At 42.4% G+C, this 22,224-nt stretch overlaps 1 pseudogene; it reads left to right on the top strand.

Annotated features, from left to right (window-relative positions):
• Positions 1-2,229: 2,229 nt before the first annotated feature.
• LOC147420794 (uncharacterized) lies at positions 2,230-3,152 on the top strand (annotated as a pseudogene).
• The last annotated feature ends 19,072 nt before the right edge of the window (positions 3,153-22,224 follow it).

The following is a 22,224-nucleotide window of genomic DNA, read 5'->3' as shown; positions in this document are numbered from 1 at the left end:
ACACACCACACCTGCCCCCTTAGGGAGAAAAAAGATGGACATCTTTTTTACAATTTTGGGCTGAGCAAGGACTCGACACAAAGGGATCAACTCCAACGCCTCATCCGGGGGGAGTGATCATACAACAGCTTCGAGGCTAAGGGACTGAGCTTGGGGGCTAAACTCGTCATCATGCCGACATCATCAAGGCATGGAACTCATACATCTCGCTCATGCAAACATTAGGTCGCTATGCCAATGAAATAGACAAGACGAGGAAGGACTAAAGGCTAAATCATAACGAAGAGATAAATTTTTTGCGACATACATCCCTTCCCGAAGGAGCTTGGTGTGATGATAATGGTCATTCGACAAAAACTAAATTGCGACATGAACTAAAGATGAAAAGACTATCACTAAACACATAATGAAAGTTTGAGCTTCAGGATTATAGCATTGCTTCATGACCAGCAAAACTAGAAGGTTGGGCACCTCTGCAACGTGGTTGCAGTAACTCCCTTTGCTCGACTCACTTGCAGGATCTCCGACTTGACTGGCTGCATAGGAATCTTGCAGCGTTGAGCCGGCCGATCGAGATATTTTGTTCTAGTTCTGTTGTGAAGGACCTTCGATCTACACGGCGACCTGTGATTAGAGAAGTCTTGCACCCATTGCGAGATCAAATGGAAAAAAAAAAAGGACTAAAACTCAAACTCTTGTCGCCTCCACAGTACTCATAGCAACCCTTTTATGTCAGGAACGATGACATCCTCAAGACACTGCGATGAGGAGGAGTCGACCTTGAGGATTGGAGCAAGAACAACTGAGAGAGAAAGCAGCATAAGAATTAATGCACCCTCAAAAAGAATAGGTAAGGCTCTAGAGGGCAGGAAGAAAATAGTGTTGAGGAGCACGATGCTGAAGCTGAAGGCGTGTATTGCCAGAAAGGACTTGTTGCTACAGCTGAGGGAGAAGCGACAAAGAGAGCCAAAATTTGATGTTCTGCACCACCACCAGGTGTCATCAAAGGTCGTCGTCGACGTCATCACTTCTGCAAGTTTCTTTGCTGATCGTTTTCTGCCAAGGAAGAGGAGCTGCAGCAGTGAGGAGATTAGTTGTACTAGTTTTTGTTGCTTGACTATCTCGAGACCCATGCTGAGGTATCTGCTTAGTAATTCAAAAAGGCCCAGCCCAGAATTTGTTGCAGGCGGTGCCCTGTCTGCATGAGCGGTTGTGCTTGTTGGTAGCTGCGACCACGCCACCATGCCATGCACAAGAGGAGCCTCTGATCTGCATTGATTTCCCAGCCAAATGTCGATCTTTCTTGGACTTGATGAATAAGCTGATCCCGTGCGGCTAATAGCTTCGCAAATGACGTGGGTCTACTGCCTGACCGAATAGGCTCCGCCTGTTGTGGGCAGCAGCTATGAGAGGGTTCGTGCACATCCGCTTGCAGCCAAGAACTTGCTGGCTTGGCTCCGGCTCAGAGAAGAACGCCAGCTTTGGCAACGGGCTTGCCTACTTCTGCTTGAACACACGTACGTCGAGTAGCCAACGCCTGCAGTCAGATGATGAGCGACAGCATGGGAGAAAGCTAGGGTTAGGTGCACGCGATGGCTTTTTCTCTCTATCGAGTGTCAAGCAGGAACGTCATCGTTGCCTTCGAGCTTTCCCAAGAAAATCAAGAAGGCTCCCTAAGTGCCTTCTTTTCTTGCTTTCTTTGAGCTTCTTGCTCGTGCAGATATGGAGCGATTCCAGGCTAGGCTGTGCACATGCTTCGGCACTACTATTTCTAGTGATTACCCGCTCACGACTTCAGCATCAAGAATCAATAGCAGTCATACGCATCAGCCTCGTCTTCTTCAGCAGTTCTTATCGTCGCTCAGCCCCAGCATCAGCTGCACTCGTCCCTCATAATTAACAACACTGTATACCTTGGCAGCTGCGGGCTTCTTGCTGGCCTTAACGCTCTTCTGTGCCGTCTACAGATGCACGCGAAGATCTACAGCTACTAGCCAGCCTCAATTCTGCATCCGGCATCATCATGACGCTGTGCCAACCTAAACTCTAAGTCCGGCATCATCACGGCCCTTATAGTGTTTCACTACAAGATCAACAATCACTACTGCCGCAAAACACTGCTCCTCCGCTTTCTGTTCGGTTCTGCATTCCCAGCAATCAATACCCTCATCGACAGCTCAATTAACACACCCCTACAACAATCTTTTTGCTAACCCACAACCCTATATTCTTATATCACAATATCCCTGCTGCAAGTGCCTCTCATCATTACCCCCTCCTACGTCGCCTTCATTGACACTGAACGGCTGATTGTTGATGCTGCCAAGAATGAGGTGGCCATGAACCCCATCAATACTGTGTTTGATGCCAAGCGATTGATTGGCAAGCGGTGCTCTGACACTTCAGTCCAAAGTGACATCAAGCTTTGGCCATTTCAGGTTGTGCCTGGTCTTGGCGACAAGCCTACGATTGTGGTTCAGTACAAGGGCGAGAAAACATCACAGAGTCAACAGATTGATGGGTCACTGCCACCACCAGCCATAACAGCCCTGCTTGTTTCATGCAGCGTATTCTCCTACACTGTCATCATCACCGCTTATGTTCCGCAGCTCCTCAGCCCTGCTGCTTCTTTTCATGATCTCACACTTTCCCTCCTTGTGCTTCTGTTGTTTCATGTGCTGCAGTTCATGCTATTATGGTGCTTTCCCATGGCACCCAAGTCTCAGGAATCCACTTTTGCGGAGTCAGAACACAAGATCTAGAGGACCCCCACGTCAGGAAAGAAGCCTGCTTTGAAGCATGTTGCTACTGCAGTCCAGATTGCAGTTCCTGTTAAAGCTGCAGGTTTTCAGATGCAGTACTATTGGCTTGCATTGTTGGCCAGTAATTTGCTAGAGAAGGGCAGTGTGGACAACCTGATGACAAATGTCAGCATCTCTGGTGGTGGCACTCATAGAGCTGGCCAGGGAGTTTATGGCCAAAAGAGGCATGCTGTTGTTTCTGCCTTCACTTCCTCTGTCATTCCTTCTCTTTTCCTTGCCCATGCACATCACATTGCGCTGGTTCCTGAGCTTCCTCTTGTCCTTAATGATTCTATCAACATTCTGGAAACGATCTCCTCTATGAGAGTGCACCTCCTTATATTATCATGAGAGGTAGTTACAACCATAACATGTCCGACCACAGTAGGTGGCCGGACTCTACCTGCACGACCACACACCACACTACACACTGAATTTAGTACATTGTTTTTTTTTGGAGAAAATATTTAAATTAAGAATACCTTTTAACTTGTTTGAAACCATTAGAAATATCTTTTGAAAAAGTATCTTGAACTAACCAATTAAATATTGTTGCGTACAAATGTAAAATCTAAAAATCTTGGATAAGTAACTAGTGATAAAAACAAACATGAAGTCACGCATCGTTTACGATGGTCAAATCAATGGTGTCTAATAGCTCAAGTGATCGTCTTGAAGCAATGACAACTAAATCCTACTGACTTCATCGTTTCGGATGGTCAAATCAATGGTGTCTCTAGCTCAAGTGATTGTCTTGAAGACATGACAACTAAATCCTAGTTCTCATGATCTCCTTTAGGTAGATCATTGTTCACTTGGTTACTAGAAGGATGTTCCTTTCTCAATTGATAACAATCAACCAAATGCAACCAAAGAGAGCGAAATCCTCGTAACCTATAGCGTTTTTCCATCATGTTGCAGATCCATCATAGCCTCGCCCAATTAAATCAGCAAACATAGGTGATGAGTCTGAATGTAGGATGAATTCGCAAGATCCGACATCAAAGAAGCTTGTTTGGTTTTCCTTGCTAAGAATGATTACTAATAGGCCTCGATCATGACTTCCTCACCCATCTCTGTTCTATGAATGTCCCAGGAAATCACGACATACAAAAAGTATTTGATAGTTTCGTTACCTATCAAGTATACGAAAACTCATACATTAGCATCATATTGTTAATCCGTGTCAAGTTTATCAAAAAAACATCTCAACCTGAGCTTCTGCCGGCATAGTGAATGCTCTTCCCGACGAAGCCAACACGCCAAGCAACCCTTTCAATAGCACGGACCTGAAAGGAAAACAGACAAACACACACCCACACCAAAACACAGAGAAAAGCCAGAATGGCGAGCGCAAGGGACCTTCCTCTGTTCTTGACGAGTGGGGTCAGAGATGACAAGAGTGCCATAGGTTGTAACAAGAAAGAAGGTGGGGCTGGCACCTCTCTCACACTTGCTTGTGAGCTCTAGCATACCTCTCATCATGTCCTCAAGAACAGAGGAAGGATCTAGAGAATCCATCGCTCTCCCCGTTCTTATACTACGGCATCAAAACACTAATACGTTTTGTCCGCCCGGACTCGATCCTTATTCCAGTTATATTTATCGAAAGTAAGGCATGAGGAGACAATTTCGGAGGCAATCAAGAAAGAAAAAGAGAGCTCTCAAGTTAGTTTGCACTCCCGTGTTGATCACACAACTAGAGTGCTTCATTAGCCGCATTTATATTGAATCAAATTGAGGGTTGTCACTTAAGGTAATAGGATTTGTGGAAAAGAAAGCACAAACTCCCCTCTCTCTCTCTCTCTCTCTCACTCTTCTCTTCTATGTTCTTGTTTTCTTGTGTTTACAATGTCACGATTTTGATGTCTCAATTTTGTTATGTATAAATATGTCCTTAGCTATTAAATTGTATTAATTCTTTGATTCAATGTCGCTTTATTTTGTGCATTCTTGTTATTTGTGTAAGCATGGTTGCGTCATTCGAAGATTCAACAAGTGTATATATTCTTGGAGAAGAAAATGGAGGGAGAGAGAGAGAGAGAGAGAGAGAGCTTGTTACCTTTCGTCAAAGCAAGTTTTTTTGTTTCTTAATTGGTATTGTCTCAAGTGCGTTACGATTGTGATGCAACAATTTTGAGTCGTGTACCTCGTAATAGAACCGTAAGAAGGGTTAGAATTTATATAAAGTGATACGGATTGTTTAAAATATGTTCATTTTTAGATGTTGTCCCCTTTTTATGTTTGGAAGAAAAAGAAAACATGCAAGTCTCCTTGCATGGGGGAGTTTGCACAGTCCTCCCCAATTTTAATAATACGAGGGAACGTGCCATTCCCACGGCAACGTGCAATTTTCAGTGTGTTCATTTCACTGTGTTCTTAGTAATGAGTAAAGAATACAAAGTATTTACATACCTTTTGTTTCTACATTCATTTGTCGATTGTTCTAACCATTACGATGATATCAGTTGAAGCTCCTTTCCAAATTGCTTCCATATTGGATCACACCATCTGTCTCACAAAAAGTCTGCACGTCTTTGCCTCTCTTAAAAATAGCAAGAAAGATACAGAGTCTGCCACAGCCATGTTGAGGATATTCTGCAAAAAACACATTCCAAGAGATAACATTCCAAAAAAAGAACTTCTCATGCTTTCATGCGGGTACCAGATTTGGCATACGAACTTCAAAAATGTGTTCCCAAAAATTGGTGAAGCTCTGTTTGTCCTGTTGGATTGGTTCTGACAGCTCATCGCTTTTGACGCTCTGTCTGTCTATGCTATCAATCAAAGTATCACCAATCACATCTTTTTGCACAGCCAACAATCTTGTTGTGAATTCTCCCACATGTAAGTGTCTTGCATTAGGCCATAAGTCTTCATGGTGTAAGCATAGGAGATTGCGGTACGAGAAAGGCCTTCCCTTCACATCTGGTTAAAACCACCCAGAGCTTCCTTGTCCTAGCCATGTTGGACATATCCTGCAGTCAATACATTCCGAGTGATAAAAGTCCAGAGAGAATCAACCAAAGCGCCACCAAGCATGTCATTTTGCATATGGAAACATGCCTTCCCTTTGCATCCAATGTGCATCTTTGCCACAATCGTGTTGGGCATATCAGCCATGACATTCAAGGCAAGAAGCCCATCGAGAGAAAACTTGTGCTTTTGTGAGCTTCGTAAATCTATGAGTAGCGCGTTGTTGAGGAGCTTACTATTTATCCTCCTGATCTAGTACAAATTCTTCGTCTGAGTTGTCGCATTTCCTGCAATCAACACACTCCAAGAAATAACACAAGTAATAATTTTAATGAAATGCCCTTGTGTTACATCAAAGAAAAAGTTTAGAGCTTTCTTAGTAAGATCGAGCTAGGCATCAAACTTCTATATGAGCACTCCAAGAGTTTTTGCCTAGTGAGAAACCATCAAGACAAAAGGATAGGTGACCCAATTTGGAGAGATATAGTTGCTTTGCATCTGCTAAAAACAGCCTAGAGCTTTTTGGCCCTGCTCTTGTCGTGTGTATCCCGCTATCAGTGCATTCGAAGAGGCGACATTCCGGACAGGAAGCTCCTAAAGCGTTTTTTGTGATTTCTCAAGCACACCACATTTGGCATACATATCAACCAAGATAGTGGCAAGCACGACATCCTTTTTCACTAGCATAGAAAAAGCTCATCTAGAACTTTTTGTAGTTGTGTGAGGGCACCACATTCAGCATACATATTGATCAAATCACCGTTAAGCATGACATTCCCCTCCAACGGCCGTGACTAGCAATTACGTCATGGATTCTCAAACCCATGTGAAGGTCTTGCATAAGGTGACCAACTTTCAAGGTGCAAGCATGGGTGAATGGAGTTGGAATTGATGTGTGTTGCGAGTATTGCTTCTTCCCTAGAGTTGTTAGTGGATTCTTTGCCTCTCTATCGATATTTGTTGGCACCACAATTGGTATACATATCGACCAACGTACACACTCACCAGTATGATCCTAAATATGCGACTTTCTAATGTGAAGCAACATATCTCACTGATGACTTGGTACAAATCCTTCTTTTAGCACCTGCTTCTAGTTCAAATGCATGAAGACCATGACGAGGACTCAAGCACGCGTATGTGATTGCATCTGGAGAGAGCCCCTCTCTTTTCATCTGCTGAAAACAACTAAGAGCTTTATGGCCCTGCTCCTGGTGTGCCTATCCTGCAATCAATGCACCCCAAGAGACGGCATTCGGGACAAGAATCTTCTCAAGAACGTTTTGTGCTTTTTGAAGTGCACCACATCTAGCATATATATCAACCAAGGCATTGCCAAGCACAATTTTTTTTTGTAATAGCTCCTCACTAACAATATCAAAGTGAATTTTTAAACTCATATCAGCATCTTGTGTAGAGCCACATGCGTTCAAGAGGCACGCATAGGTGATTGATTTTGGATAGAGACCCTCACTTTGTATCCGTTGAAAAAATCCTAGAGCTTTCTGTCCCTACTCCTGTTGTGTGTATCCTGTAATCAGTTGACGTTGTTCCAAACAGTAAGCTTCTCAAGCACATTTTGTGCTTGCTCAAGTGTCCCACATTTGGCATACATACCGACTAAGGCAGTGCCAAGCACGCCATCTCTTTTCAAGGGCATCTTGCATAGAGCCACATGCTCGCAAGCTACACACATAGGTGCTAGCATCTGGAGAAAGGCCCTTGCTTCACACCTGTTGAAAACAGCCCATAGCTTTCTGGCCTGTCGGCCCTTGTTGGGCATATCTTGCAATAAGTGCGTTCCAAAAGACGACATCCTGCATAGGAGCACCACATTTGGCATACATATCGACCAAGGCATTGCCAAGCATGTTATTTTTTTGCAACAGCCCCATACTAACAACATCATAGTGAATTTTTATGCCCATATCAACATCTTGCGTATGGACACATGACTTCAAGATGCACGCATATCTCATTGCATATGGAGAGAGGGCCTCGCTTTGCATCCGCTGAAAACAGTCAAGAGCTTTCTGGCCCAGCTCATGTTGCGCATATCTCGCAGTCAATACACTCCAAGAGTAGGCATTCGCGATAGGAAGCTCCTCATGCATGTTTTGTGCTTTTTGAAGTGCACCACATTTGACACTTATCAACCAAGGCATTGCCAAGCACGAAATTTTTTTGCAACAGCCCTTGACTAACAATATCAGAGTGAATTTTTAAGCTCATATCATCATCTTGCATAGAGCCACATGCCTTCAAGATGTATGCATAGGTGATTGCATCTGGACAAAGGCCGTCACTTTGCATTCGTTGAAAACAGTCAAGAGCTTTTTGGCCCTGCTCCTGTTGCGCTTATCCCGCAATCAATGCACTCCAAGAGATGGCATTCAAGATAGGAAACTCCTCAAGCACATTTTGTGCTTTCTCAAGTGCACCACATTTGGCATACATATCGACAAAGGCATTGCCAAGCACGACAATTTTTTGCAACATCCCTTGACTAACAATATCAAAGTGAATTTTTAAGCTCATATCAGCATCTTGCGTAGAGCCACGTGCCATCAAGATGCACGCATAGGTGATTACATCTCGATAGAGGCCCTCACTTTGCATCCGCTGAAAGCAGCCCAGAGCTTTTCGTCTCTACTCCTGTTGTGTGTATCCCACAATCAGTTGACGTCGTTTCGAACATTAAGCTCCTCAAGCACCTGCTGAAACAGCCCAGAGCTTCCTGGCCTGGCCCTTGTCGGGTATATCCTGCACTTAGTGTGTTCCAAAAGATGACATCCGACACCACATTTAGCATACATATCGACCAAGGCATTTCCAAGCACGACAGTTTCTTGCAGCAGTCCCTAACCAACAATATCAGAGTGAATTTTTAAGCCCATATCGACATTTTGCGTATAGACACATGCCTTCAAGATGCACACGTATGTGATTGCATCTAGAGAGAGGCCTCGCTTTGCATCCGCTGAAAACGGTCGAGAGCTTTTTTGCCCTGCTCCTAATGCGCGCATCCCACAATCAATGCACTCCAAGAGATGGCATTCGGGACAAGAAGCTCCTCATGCACGATTTGTGCTTTCTGAAGTGCACCACATTTGTCATTCATATTGACTAAGGCATTGCCAAACATGACAATTTTTTGCGATAGCCCTTGACTAACAATATCAGAGTGAATTTTTAAGCCCATATAGACATCTTGAGTACGACACATGCCTTCAAGATGCACGCGTATGTGATTGCATCTAGAGAGAGGCACTCGCTTTGCATCCGCTAAAATAGCCAAGAGCTTTATGGCCTTGCTCCTATTGCGCGTATCTTGCAATCAATGCACTCCAAGAGACGGCATTCGGGACAAGAAGCTCCTCAGGCATGATTTGTGCTTTCTAAATTGCACTACATTTGTCATACATATCGACCAAGGCATTGCCAATCATGACAATTTTTTGCGACTACCCTTGACTAACAATATCAGAGTGAATTTTCTTGCGTACAGCCACATCCCTTCAAGATTCACGTGTAGGTGATTGCATATGGGTATAGGCTCTCACTTTGCATCCATTGAAACGAGAGTTGTTTGTCCCTACTCCTGTTGTGGGTATCCCCCAATCAGCTGACGTCATTCCGAGTAGTAAGCTCCTCAACCACCTGCTAAAAACATCCCAGAGCTTCCTGGCCTGGCCCTTGTCAGGCATATCCTGCAATCAATGCGTTCCAATTGACGACATCGCACACCACATTTGGCATACATATTGACCAAGGCATTGCCAAGCATGGCAGTTTTTTGCAACAACGCTTGACTAACAATATCAAAGTGAATTTTTAAGCCCATATCAACATCTTGCGTACCAGCACATGCCTTCAAGATGCACACATATGTGATTGCATCTGGAGAGCTTTCTCGCCCTGCTCCTATTGCACGTATCTCGTAATTAATGCACTCCAAGAGACGGCATTTGTAGGAAGCTCCTCTGCACGTTTTGTGCTTTTTAAAGTGCACCACATTTGGCATACATATCGACCAAGGCATTGCCAAGTACGACATTTTTTTTTGCAACAACCCCTAACTAACAACATGAAAGTGAATTTTTAAGCTCATATCAGCATCTTGCGTAGAGTCACATGCCTTCAAGATGCACACGTAGGTGATTGCAAGAGACAGCATTCCGGACAGGAAGCTCCTCAAGCACTTTGTGTGCTTTCTCAAGCACACCACAATTGGCACACATATCGACCAAGACAGTGCCAGGCATGGCATCTTGAACTTTTTGAACAACCCTTGACTATAGCACTCTCATCATGAATTATCTCACCCAGGGGGAGGCTTTCAAAGTGCTTGCAGGTCTTTGCTTCAAATCTTGTGAAAAGAACCCAAAGCTTCCTTGCCACAGCTGTGTTGAGTATATCCTGCAATCAAAGCACTACAAGAAACATCCCAAAAAGGATGCCCATCAAGAACTTACGTGCTTTGGTGAGGGCACCACAGTCGACATACATATCTAGCATACATACTCTCATCCATGTCATCAAGGTGCAAGATGCATCTGGAGACTTGCCTTCGCATCTCATCATGAATTCTCTCTTAGATGTTGTTGCCCTTCTGCTGGGTCGAGAGGTGCCTCAATTCAAGACTTGCACTTTGCAACAGAGAGCTGTTTAGATTCAAGGAGTTGTTCAGCAACACGAGGACCGTCGCACATGAGCCGTGAGCATTAAGCAACTGTATGTGCGCTTTCTTGTTGTCTTTTTCATGCAGCTCGCCATCATGATGAGGAAAGGTGACGCCGTCCCAGGAGACTACACAGGGTGGAGGTAGCCGCCGCAGGCAAATAGAGCCAGAGGATGATGGCGTAGCACTGTCGAAAAGTATACGAGCCATATTAAACGGCATAAATAACAATAGAACCTATTGTTTGAAATTCTGACATGTGGATTAATGAGAGGGTAGCATTGATACCCCCAACACATCGATACCCAACTCTTTCAGTGATTGTACGGCCTCATCAACATTTTTCTGAACAAAAAGAAAAATAGAGCGTAGCTGAGAACAACTTGTTGGGTGTGCTTAGCAATTTCTGGAATTGCTTGCAATCGCACTACCTTAATATAAGAGAAGAAGTGGAACATGACTTGCAGAAACCCGGTGTTTGGCAGTAATTTAATTACCTACTTTCGGGAGGAGATAACGACAGAAGCTCCTTCTAGACCGAGCCGGCGCGCGATGGCGTAGCTAATGCCCTGTGTGGAGGCAGTTAGGACAGCCACCTTGTCCTTGATCTGTTTGGGTATCTCTGGCACAGCCATGGATTGTGAAATAGAACACTGCAGCTCATTGCAACTCTGTCTCTCTCGGAGCGCGCTTTTATTTTTAAGCCCTGCGATTAAAAAAGCTTGCGAATGTTATGCCAGTCACGTGGATAAAGGTGCTTCGAGATTTTTGAATTTGCCTTCTACGCTAACGAAGTAAAAAGAAGAAGTTAATGTCCTGGGACCAACCCAAAATACGTCAAAGATCTATAAGACAAGTCTTGAGCTAAGGACCTATAACTCAAGAGAGAGTGTAAAGAACCAATATAATCATTCAAGATATCGTCTTTGGAGAGAGAGAGAGAGAGAGAGAGAGAGAGAGAGAGAGAGAGAGAGAGAGAGAGTCTTCAACAAAAAACCATGCACACACATACCCATAAATGCACTGATTGTAAGTTATATCCGTTTACATGGGTAGGCCAAAGAAGCCTCCGGGTTGTTTATAAAGGATGTGAAGCAAGGATGTCTTTGCAGATGCAATTCCCTATACTTGTATTTGGACGGCATGCAGTGACACTATGTAAGACAAATAAATTCATGATTAGGTTGTACCACAAATTTTAGGAAAATAGCATTGTTCTTACAAATGCTTTAGTCAACATCTAGACTCGTTATAATGCAACTTAAAATTTTAAAGGCCAAACAACGCATCCACGTGTCTCTCTCTCCTTACTTCTCCAATCTCCAAGGGCTTTCAATTCAAAAAGGTAGAGAGAGAGAGAGAGAGAGAGAGAGAGAGAGAGAGAGAGATCTTAAACCTTTGATAACAAAACAATATTTGATGGGGTCAAATTTGTCCGCTGACTTGTGCCTAGGAAGGGGGGAAAAACGTAGATGCACCCGACAGGAGTCAGCAAGTTTTGTCAGTGAGTTAGTGCGCGTGTGCGTTCACTCCATTGCGACATGCATCAGATCATACTCAGTGTGTTTTTATGTGTGTGTGTGTGTGTGTGTGTGTGTGTGTGTGTGTGTGTGTGTGTGTGAGAGAGAGAGAGAGAGAGAGAGAGAGAGAGAGAGAGAGCACAGCTTTAGCTCGGTGTCTGTGTGTGTGTGTGTGTGTGTGTGTGTGTGTGTGTGTGTGTGAGAGAGAGAGAGAGAGAGAGAGAGAGGGAGAGAAAGAAGAGAGCACGGCTTCAGCTCGGTGTGTGTGTGTGTGTGTGTGTGTGTGTGTGTGTGTGTGTGTGTGTGTGTGTGTGTGTGTGTGTGTGTGTGAGAGAGAGAGAGAGAGAGAGAGAGAGCACAGCTTCAACTCAGTGTGTGTGTGTGTGTGTGTGTGTGTGCCTAGGAAGGGGGGAAAAACGTAGATGCACCCGACAGGAGTCAGCAAGTTTTGTCAGTGAGTTAGTGCGCGTGTGCGTTCACTCCATTGCGACATGCATCAGATCATACTCAGTGTGTTTTTATGTGTGTGTGTGTGTGTGTGTGTGTGTGTGTGTGTGAGAGAGAGAGAGAGAGAGAGAGAGAGAGAGAGAGAGAGAGAGAGAGAGAGAGCACAGCTTTAGCTCGGTGTGTGTGTGTGTGTGTGTGTGTGTGTGTGTGTGTGTGTGTGTGTGTGTGTGTGTGTGTGTGTGTGTGTGTGTGTGTGTGTGTGTGTGTGTGTGTGTGTGAGAGAGAGAGAGAGAGAGAGGGAGAGAAAGAAGAGAGCACGGCTTCAGCTCGGTGTGTGTGTGTGTGTGTGTGTGTGTGTGTGTGTGTGTGTGTGAGAGAGAGAGAGAGAGAGAGAGAGAGAGAGAGAGCACAGCTTCAACTCAGTGTGTGTGTGTGTGTGTGTGTGTGTGTGTGTGCGTGAGAGAGAGAGAGAGAGAGAGAGAGAGAGAGAGAGAGAACCTGAACAAACTGCCCATTGTGTGTGTGTGTGTGTGTGTGTGTGTGTGTGTGTGTGTGTGTGTGAGAGAGAGAGAGAGAGAGAGAGAGAGAGAGAGAGAGAGAGAGAGAGAGAGAGAGAGAGAGAGAGTGGGTACTAAGCACGGCCTTATGTGCCCTGTGCATGAATGTAAGAGAGCGAGCGAGATAGAGATCCCTCAGTGTGTGTTTGTGCATGAGAGTAATAGCACGGCTTCAGCACTATGCATGCATGTGTGTGTGTGTGTGTGTGTGTGTGTGTGTGTGTGTGTGTGTGTGTGTGTGTGTGTGTGTGTGAGAGAGAGAGAGAGAGAGAGAGAGAGAGAACAAATTCATCAGCTACATCGTCAGTGAGTGTGTGTGTGTGTGTGTAAGAGAGAGAGAGAGAGAGAGAGAGAGAGAGAGAGAGAGAGAGAGAGTGTGTACTCAGCACTGCCTTATGCACCTTGTGCATGAACGTGTGTGTGTGTGTGTGTGTGTGTGTGTGTGTGTGTGTGTGTGTGTGTGTGTGTGTGTGTGTGTGTGTGTGTGTGTGTGTGTGAGAGAGAGAGAGAGAGAGAGAGAGAACGCCTACGTCTCACAGCTAATCAAATTAATAGTGACTTACTTAGCAGGACCTTATGCACCTACTGATCGTGAGGCCTAAACTATGAATGGAGAGAGCCGGTTGCTGTAGTGAAACTCTCTCTCTCTCTCTCTCTCTCTCTCTCTCTCTCACACACACACACACACACACACACACACACACACACACACACACACACTAGGATTGCACGAACATGTCAGGGTGTATGTGTCTGTGTGTGCAGCTAGCTGCATCCACAAAATCGTAGTTTATGGGTGTGAGAGAGAGCATCGTTGAGATGTTCCTCGAGCTACTGAGTGGGTGTGAAACAACATTGTGTAGTGTTGAGTAGCAAGTCGCGTGCTTGCGAGAGAGAGAGAGAGAGAGAGAGAGAGAGAGAGAGAGAGAGAGAGAGAGAGAGAGAGAGAGAGAGAGAGAGAGAGAGAGAGAGAAGTGGGTAGGGACTCCTTGCCATTCCAAAATCACAACAATTGAAGCTTGGTGGTCTTTCTTTGGCAAGTGAGCAAATTGGAAAAATCGTGGGGGCAGCGAAGGCAAACGGCGAGGGGGAGCGATGAAGGCAAAGGCAAGCGACGAGAGGTGAAGGCAAGTGGCAAGCAGACTAACAGAGGAAATTGACAAGCAACGAAGGCGGGAGTGAGCAAATTGCGAGCGACGGACGACAACCCTCGAGTTATATTTGAAGGTTTTCACGATGCATTTCATGTGTGCAATCACCTTGAGATGTTCTCAAGGTCAATATGAAAATATGAAATTATGAAAATTACAATTTCTAGACATAAAAATCATAATTTGTTAGGTGGGATTATACTAAACCGATCTTTTTCACATTGCATTTTTCTTTGCATTTCGTGTGTGCGATCACTTTGAGATGTTCTCAAGGTCAAAATGAAAATTTGAAAATTACAATTTTTAGATGTAAATATCATAATTTGTGACGTGACACTGAACTAGTTTTTTTACATTGCATTTTTCTTTGCGTTTTATGTGTGCGATCACCTTGTGGTGTTCTCAAGGTCAAAATAAAAATCTCAAGGTAAATATTACAATTTGTTAGGTGGGATTACATTGAACCGGTCTTTTTAGAGCACTGTTATAGACAATGCTTTTTCTCCAAGCACTGATGACAAACGGCATGAAGAATTAGGGAAACCCTCCGCTATATTTAGAGATTTTAACATTAGATTCCTCTAGTTTTCATGCGTGCTATCACCTTGGGATGAAATTTAGAGATAAATCTCAAAATTTGTAGGTGGGATTGCCCTTAAATTAGGATGCTTTCGTCCAAAACACGGGTGCTTTGAGTTTCATGCTATCACCTTATCAACTTGAGGTCAAAATTTAGAGGTGGAATTTCAAAATCATAGGTGGGATTGCACTATATTTAGGTTTTTCCTCAGTATAGGTGAGCGATGCCCTTTTGGCACGGTGTGTTTTCTCTTGGGACCAAAAAGAGAAGCAAAGGACTTTAATTTGGTGGTTCAAATGGTCTCACCTACAGACAATGTTGTGGTTGACTCTATCATAATTTAGATTATTTGGCCCTGTTTTCTCCTACAATATTCATTGTCGCTTTCCCCCTGTAGTCTGGATTCTTAGCATAGTGTTGGAGTAGATGGTCTCTCCCACAATCGTCATAGAATCCAAAGATTTCTATTTGTTGACCTTTGTTTGGACAACCTCATGCCCAATGGTCATCTCCACATTCGTAGCATGTACCTTCTTCTTGCATAGCTGGTGATCTAGCCATTGTTTGTTCTTGTCTGGTTAGGATGGTCTTTGAACCGTACTCTTGATTGGCAATGAATATTCATGTATTCACATCCATGGAGTACTGATTTCTCGTGGGTTGTGGCACATGCGTTGGCTGAGTGTAGTTGACTACCACTCTACTATTGTTCAGACGAGGTAGTTTTTTCCCTAGCACACATGGTGGCTTTGGCTGCACGTGGTGGCTTTGGTTGAGTGTTACATCATGGAGTGGGGTGATCCCCTCCACAAGTCTCACATCTTTTCAGTTTTTGCCCTAGCACACATGGTGGCTTTGGCTGAGTGTTACATCATGGAGTGGGGTGATCCCCTCCACAAGTCTCACATCTTTTCAATTGTGGTTGTCGTTCATTTAGGTTTTGTTTGTAGCCTTGGTTTATTCTTCTAATCACCTCTTTGACCACTTGATCAATGCTCGGCTCCGTAGGAATTGGGACATCTCGCTTTGTTGCGGATTCTCTCTTCGAAGATGAGGCACTACTAGTCATGTTGTTTGTATCTTCAGTCTTCTCTCCGTAGGCCTTACAATTGTCAACTAGATATAGAGCTTCTCTAGTGACTCTCTCGAACGTCGTGCATTCTTTCAAATGTAGGTCCATTTTGAGAGTCTCATTCCTCGATCCCTCTATGAAGAGAACTGATAATCTCTCATCTTGTGGTAACTCTCTCATAGGACATCTCTCTATGTACTGTTTAAAGCGAAGCAAACCTTCCTTCACTTTTTCGTTCTTTTTTTGTTTAAAAGCATAGATTTGTGACATCGTGTTGTGTTTGATTCCCCTTTTTGAGAACTTCTCTACAAATTCGTGTGCGATGTTTGGAAAATCATCTCTGTTCAATGGTGGAACCACATCAAAGTTGTTCCTTCCAATGTAAACCCAAATCTCTCGTATTGAATATGAAAATCTGAGCTCTCAAAACTTGTTTGAAGAGTGAGACATGAGCATATGGATCCCCTAACCCATTGTACTTTGTCTTGACACAGTGGGCCACTTGATATGGTCTTAATTATTGTGGTCGAGTCATCAATTTAAACAGTTTGTGGTACTCTTGGAAAGACGTCTCTCGTTCTCTCATCTCATCTTGGAGAAAATCTCGATGAAATCCTCTCTGGTATGTGCTCTCGCATCATTTTTGGATGAAAGTAAGCACAGATTGGGGTACCGTTGTATGTGTATCGTTTTATACAAATTGGATCAACAAGTTTGTGCTCATGACCATACTTATCTACCATCAAAACTTGCACTCTGTGGACATCTGTATACATGAATTCATAGAGATTCTTATGGGTGGTCAACTCTCTAGCATTGGGTTCTACACACTTGTAGAAGATATATGGATCCCCATTTGTGAATCTATATAAGTCCTCATGAGCATAATCCGTTAGAATTGTGGCTTCATTGGTTTTGATGAATTTCACATTCGGTTTGTTGATCAGAGGATACCTCTTCTCTAGGTCTTCATCGATTCTCACTCTGGAAGGTATTGGAGCATTTCTTGCGTTTTCCATGTCTCTAAGTAAAGTAGAAAACCCTGGTGGTGGATGATTTGTCATGGTAAAAGGCTCACTCAAAACTCTCAAGGTAGTCTCTTACAAGCCCACTTTGGCTTAGTGCAACTTATCTCTCGCATCATTTTTGGCTGAAAGTAAGCAAAGATTGGGGTACCGTTGTATGTGTTATCGTTTTATACCAATTGGATCAACAAGTTTGTGCTCATGTCCATACTTATCTACCATCAAAACTTGCACTCCGTGGACATCTGTATACATGAATTCATAGAGGTTCTTATGGATGGTCAACTCTCTAGCATTGGGTTATACACACTTGTAGAAGATATATGGATCCCCATTTGTGAATCTATATAAGTCCTCATGAGCATAATCCATTAGAATTGTGGCTTCATTGGTTTTGATGAATTTCACATTCGGTTTGTTAATCAGAGGATACCTCTCCTCTAGGTCTTCATCGATTCTCACTCTGGAAGGTATTGGAGCGTTTCTTGCGTTTTTCATGTCTCTAAGTAAAGTAGAAAATCCTGGTGGTGGATGATTTGTCATGGTAAAAGGCTCACTCAAAACTCTCAAGGTAGTCTCTTACAAGCCCACTTTGGCTTAGTGCAACTTATCTCTTTTTGCCCCTGATCAAGCCTCTCAATAGTTAGGTCGTTGTGACTCTTTTGATCTCTGGAAACTGGTTTTGAGATACCCTAAAAGTTTTGATTTAGGAGTCCTGAAAAAATTTAGTTCTATTGCTCGCAAGCTTTCTTCCTAGCTATACTTGACTCAATTTGGAGTTGTCTATCAAAAATTAGAGCAATTTTAGTGAACTGCACTTGAAACGACACTCAAAACAGTCTCACGACCAAGACACAAGAACTTTGGCTTGTATCTTGGTCTTCATAAGGTATTTTTAGCTCAAACTTGAGATTTGAAATGTACTCAAGTATGTCTACAATATCATCAAGTTAGATACCCTCACTATGAAGAGGTACATGGATCGCGATCCATGACCCTCTGTCAAATTTTTACTTGAAATTTTGACAGTATGTAGACAAGGTCATATGTAGGCTCTGTACCAATTTTCAGCAAATTTTGAGGTTGTGGGACATGGATCACAATCCATGTTCCACCACATCTGGACTTGATCTCTTGGTAGCTTGTTCCTGACTATGTCCACAAGCTAAACCTCAACTCTTTTTGAATTTGGACTTGGTTTGATAGGTAAAATACCCAACTCTTTTTCTTAAATGGACCTCTAGATTGAAAATTAGGTCAGTTCTGAAACTTTCTCAGAATGCTTGACAGTTCTAGGCTTTTAACTTCGTTTTTTATATCCAAACTAAGTTTTAAAAAGACCGCTAGACTCCTTGTGATGTGTTCTAGCTATGCTACAAGTTTGGTCTCCGTATGTGACATGGGAACATGGATCATGATCTATGTACTCTTTTGTCAAATTGCACTAAAACTTGGCGCACAGGTTCCCCTTGGTCCATTGATCCCTATTATATGATTTTTGTGTGGTTTGGACTTAATTAGGTCAATCAAAAATCAATCTTTGTGTCTATTTTAAGGTTTTCACATTGAACTATTTTTTACACTTTTGAGGAGTTTTTTGGGCTTTTTTGATAATCCTCCTCTAAGAACTTTTGTTCACAATGCTCTCTATTATAGGCTGATATGGTTTTTGTCCAAAAATTCCTCATGGGGTCATAGATCGTGATCCATGTTCCACCACTTTTGGACTTGACATTTGGTGAGTTGATAGACTATGATGTTTGTAGACAACTCATCCAAAAAAAATTTGAATTTGGACCAATTTGACCAACCAAAGCTGAAATCTTCAATCTACTGTGACAATTTTAACAATGTTCTGTTTTTTGCTCTTTAGACCACTTTCTAAAACTTTTTTGGCAATGGTTCTTTTGGGAAAAGTGTTTGCTTATGTCTCGGCTACATACGGGTATAATCTTAGCCAAAAATCTTGATGGGAGATATGGATCGTGATCCATGTTCCATCAGATCTGGACTCTAAATTTGGCTTGCTGATTATTGACAGTTTTAGTAGTCAAAAGCAAGTTCTATTTGTCCTTCGGTTTTTAACTAGTTTCTGTTTTTGGCTATTTTGACCAACTTTTTTCAGTTTTTTGACATTGTGCCTTTTGGGAAAGTTGTTCTAAATGGTATCGACTATCTACTGGTCAAATCTCAGCTCCAAATGGTCAAGGGGGGCATGAATCGTGATCCATGTTCCACCACATCTGAACATGAAATTTAGTAGCAGTATATCTGCACTCTCTGGATATCAGATTTTCACTTCTTTTTTTATTTGGATCCAAAAAGTTGAAAAACTCCAGATTTTGTGTTTGAAATACCTGTTTTACTGATTTTGCCCTTTCAATCAATTTTGATGTGATTTTCTGAGTTTTTCTTTCAAGCAAACTTGATCAGAGCAATATCCCACTGATGTACAGTGTCACTAATCACTTTTCTGTAAAAAAGGTTGTTGGGGGTCATGGATCGCGATCCATGTTCCTCCATAGAATCTGGTCAGACTTTCTAGATTGCTTTTAGAGAGTTTGCTAATGCCCTTGATCCACAAATTTTTGGATTTGGATCACTTTTGAGATTTCTACCATCAAATTTGTAGAATTTCAAAGTTATGGTCATTTCGGCCAAAATATGATTTTCATCTTTTTCTTCATCAATCTTTCAGCTCAAATGTAATGGTGGTAGTTTGTACTTACCCTACTCCTAAGTGTTGAAATGAAATTGGAAAGAAAACAAAACAAAACGGTACAAAATAAAATTGAAACAAAAAACGGTACAACACTTTGAAAGCATAGAGAAAATTGAAGAATGAAATGCTTTTGGCTCACTCACTCACAATCTCTTTACCTCTTGAGAATAGATTTAGAAAATCCTCGACTTCTAGAGTCTACCAAGCACTAAACCTCGTGTTTAGCTGCTTCACTTATAAAGTGTAAATGGAATGGAAAGACAAATCTTCAAAAAAAAAAAACGCTCTAAATATGCACTAGGTCACTCACCATCTAAGGATCATTTTCCTCGGCAACGGCGTCAATGTTAGCAGTTTGCCGTGATGGGACGTTTGTAGCATAGCTATTTAGCACTAACATGATGTCAATACTTAAAGAAGTGACTCAGATGGGGCACGGAGACTCTTTGAGGTTGTCAATCTCAAGAAGTGAACCTAACAAGCAAACACGCCAACTCAACAAGCAAACCCCCACCCAATGATCACAGAAATCAACATACGTCCTTCTCTCACCACTTTAGGTCATCACGCCATTTTGGCACTCGAACGAACTCGAAATGCAACGAAACCTTAGGAGGAGGTCTAGGACACCTAGGGAGACTATCCTGCCAAGTCTAATCGCAATTCGACAAGGTACCAAAATTACTATCCATCATGAAAAAGCTCCTAAAAACTGCAACAGAACATATAAAAAATGTCGCCCTATAATCTAAGAATACTCTCCTATGATCAAAACATCAAAAAATAGAGATTGAAGCACTCAAATCTAAAAATTAATCTCACTGACGCGTAGTCACAGAACTCAACAAGACAATGCTTACACTTGAATGAAAGAACAAAGAGAGTGGAACACAATGCAAGTTTCAGAATTGAAATCAGATTATCCAATCATTAGAAAAGTTTATTAATAAGTTGGATCAGCTTCATAGCTTGAGCGTACGTTTTCAAAGCTCCTATTTTCTTCAAAAGATAAGCCTCCTTTCACATTAAAGTTATTGACCTTTATACCTGTCTGTGCTAGAGTCCACCCCGACCAGGAAGAAGTTACACCTAATCCTCCTACAAGCAAGACCCTTATAGCCACTCCCAAGGAACACACCAAAAGAAAAATCCAAAATCCAGCCTACTATACGCCTCGTGTGACACCCAATACAAAGGTAATTGTTTGGAGCTACCCTGCACATTTCTTTTCTCCTATCCACAACTTTTGAGGTCAACTCCCATAGATTGCATACATGTAGCACCTTCATGTGTATGTAAATTTCTTCATGAAGCCAAATCTTTTAAATCGCAAGCATGGGTTCGGGTAGAAGTAATTAATTTGTCCATTGACCTAAAGTACATTTCCTCATGCTGCCAATTTTCCTACATTGATTGCATTTTCAAGTGTTTTGTTTCTTAGGGGTTATTCACCCCGGAAATGCGGTTGAAGCATTCACTGCTGCCATGTATTCTTGTAGTTCAACAACTCCCAATATGCATAGGGTTTTTTGCCTTGCTACTATTTATGCACCGAACATGCAAATTACTAATGCTTTTGATTGCAAGGTGAGAAAATCCTAGTGACAACCTTGTCATACAATGTTTATTGTGTCCTTGCTAGCAATATCAAGTAAAAGAACAAACCCATCTTGGCACGTACACCTCAAGTGAGCATAGGAGTCCCTATCTCTATAAAATAACCAAGGGGACCAAAAATCTTTGAATGAAGCTTTAGCATAGACAACATCATTTAAGACTTGAAGATGAGAACTTGCATACCATGATAAACTTAGCTCCAAGAGAAACATACAAATTTCATCTCAGTTTAATTTTCAAAAAGCAAAGGTGACAAAAGGAGGCTTCATTACAGGACGATAAAAGCAATTATAAACCTAATCACAAACTATTTGTCACTAACGGATACCTACCTCATTTCACACCTCTCTAGCTTTTCTCCAATCAATTATAATTAGAAATCAATATGCATGTATATAGCCAATGCTCAAGTATATTCCTAAAAGAGGTGTATGGACGTACCTTGAAATCATTGAAAGCTTGAAATACAAAGCCATTTGAGAGTAACAAATGCTTGAAAGTGCCATAACTAAAAAACGTTCACTTGTCTTGTTGCCTATAGCAGCAGCTCCTATCAATGGTGTAAATTCTCCAACATCACTCCTTGCAGTCACCTACTTTACTTGTTATTATAGATAAGGAGAAAGGTACTCTATCCTTAATTTGGGGACCCATACAAGATGCATAACCCATAGAAACTTAATTTGAGGGTCCAATCTAATTGAGCAATAAACCTCCATTGTACAAGGTCATTAAGGATCTTGATTGGCAAGTAACCGCAAGTACTTCTCCAACAAACAAAAACGAACATGCCATCATGCATGCATAAAGTTGAACTTGCTCGTTGAAACAATGCAAGTGAAAATGTCAAGGCAAAATGACCTATCTCACGTGAAGTTGCTTTTCTCAACTTTCTTGTTCCACAATTCTAATGGAGTTGTAACCTTCCTATGGGAGTAATTTAAGTACATACATAGAGGAATCTAGGAGATCCCAAATAACCATCTACAAATTAGCATACAAGCTACAAAGCAACTTCCAAGACTTTGCAAATAGATGTGCCACCATGCATTGTACATGAGTTGTGCACCCAGGC

The sequence above is a fragment of the Adiantum capillus-veneris genome, chromosome 28, assembly GCF_014529385.1.
Source record: "Adiantum capillus-veneris isolate H3 chromosome 28, ASM1452938v2, whole genome shotgun sequence".
NCBI classification, from domain to species: Eukaryota; Viridiplantae; Streptophyta; class Polypodiopsida; order Polypodiales; family Pteridaceae; genus Adiantum; species Adiantum capillus-veneris.
Note: the sequence above shows the minus strand (reverse complement) of the source record. Positions and strands in the feature narration are given on the sequence as shown.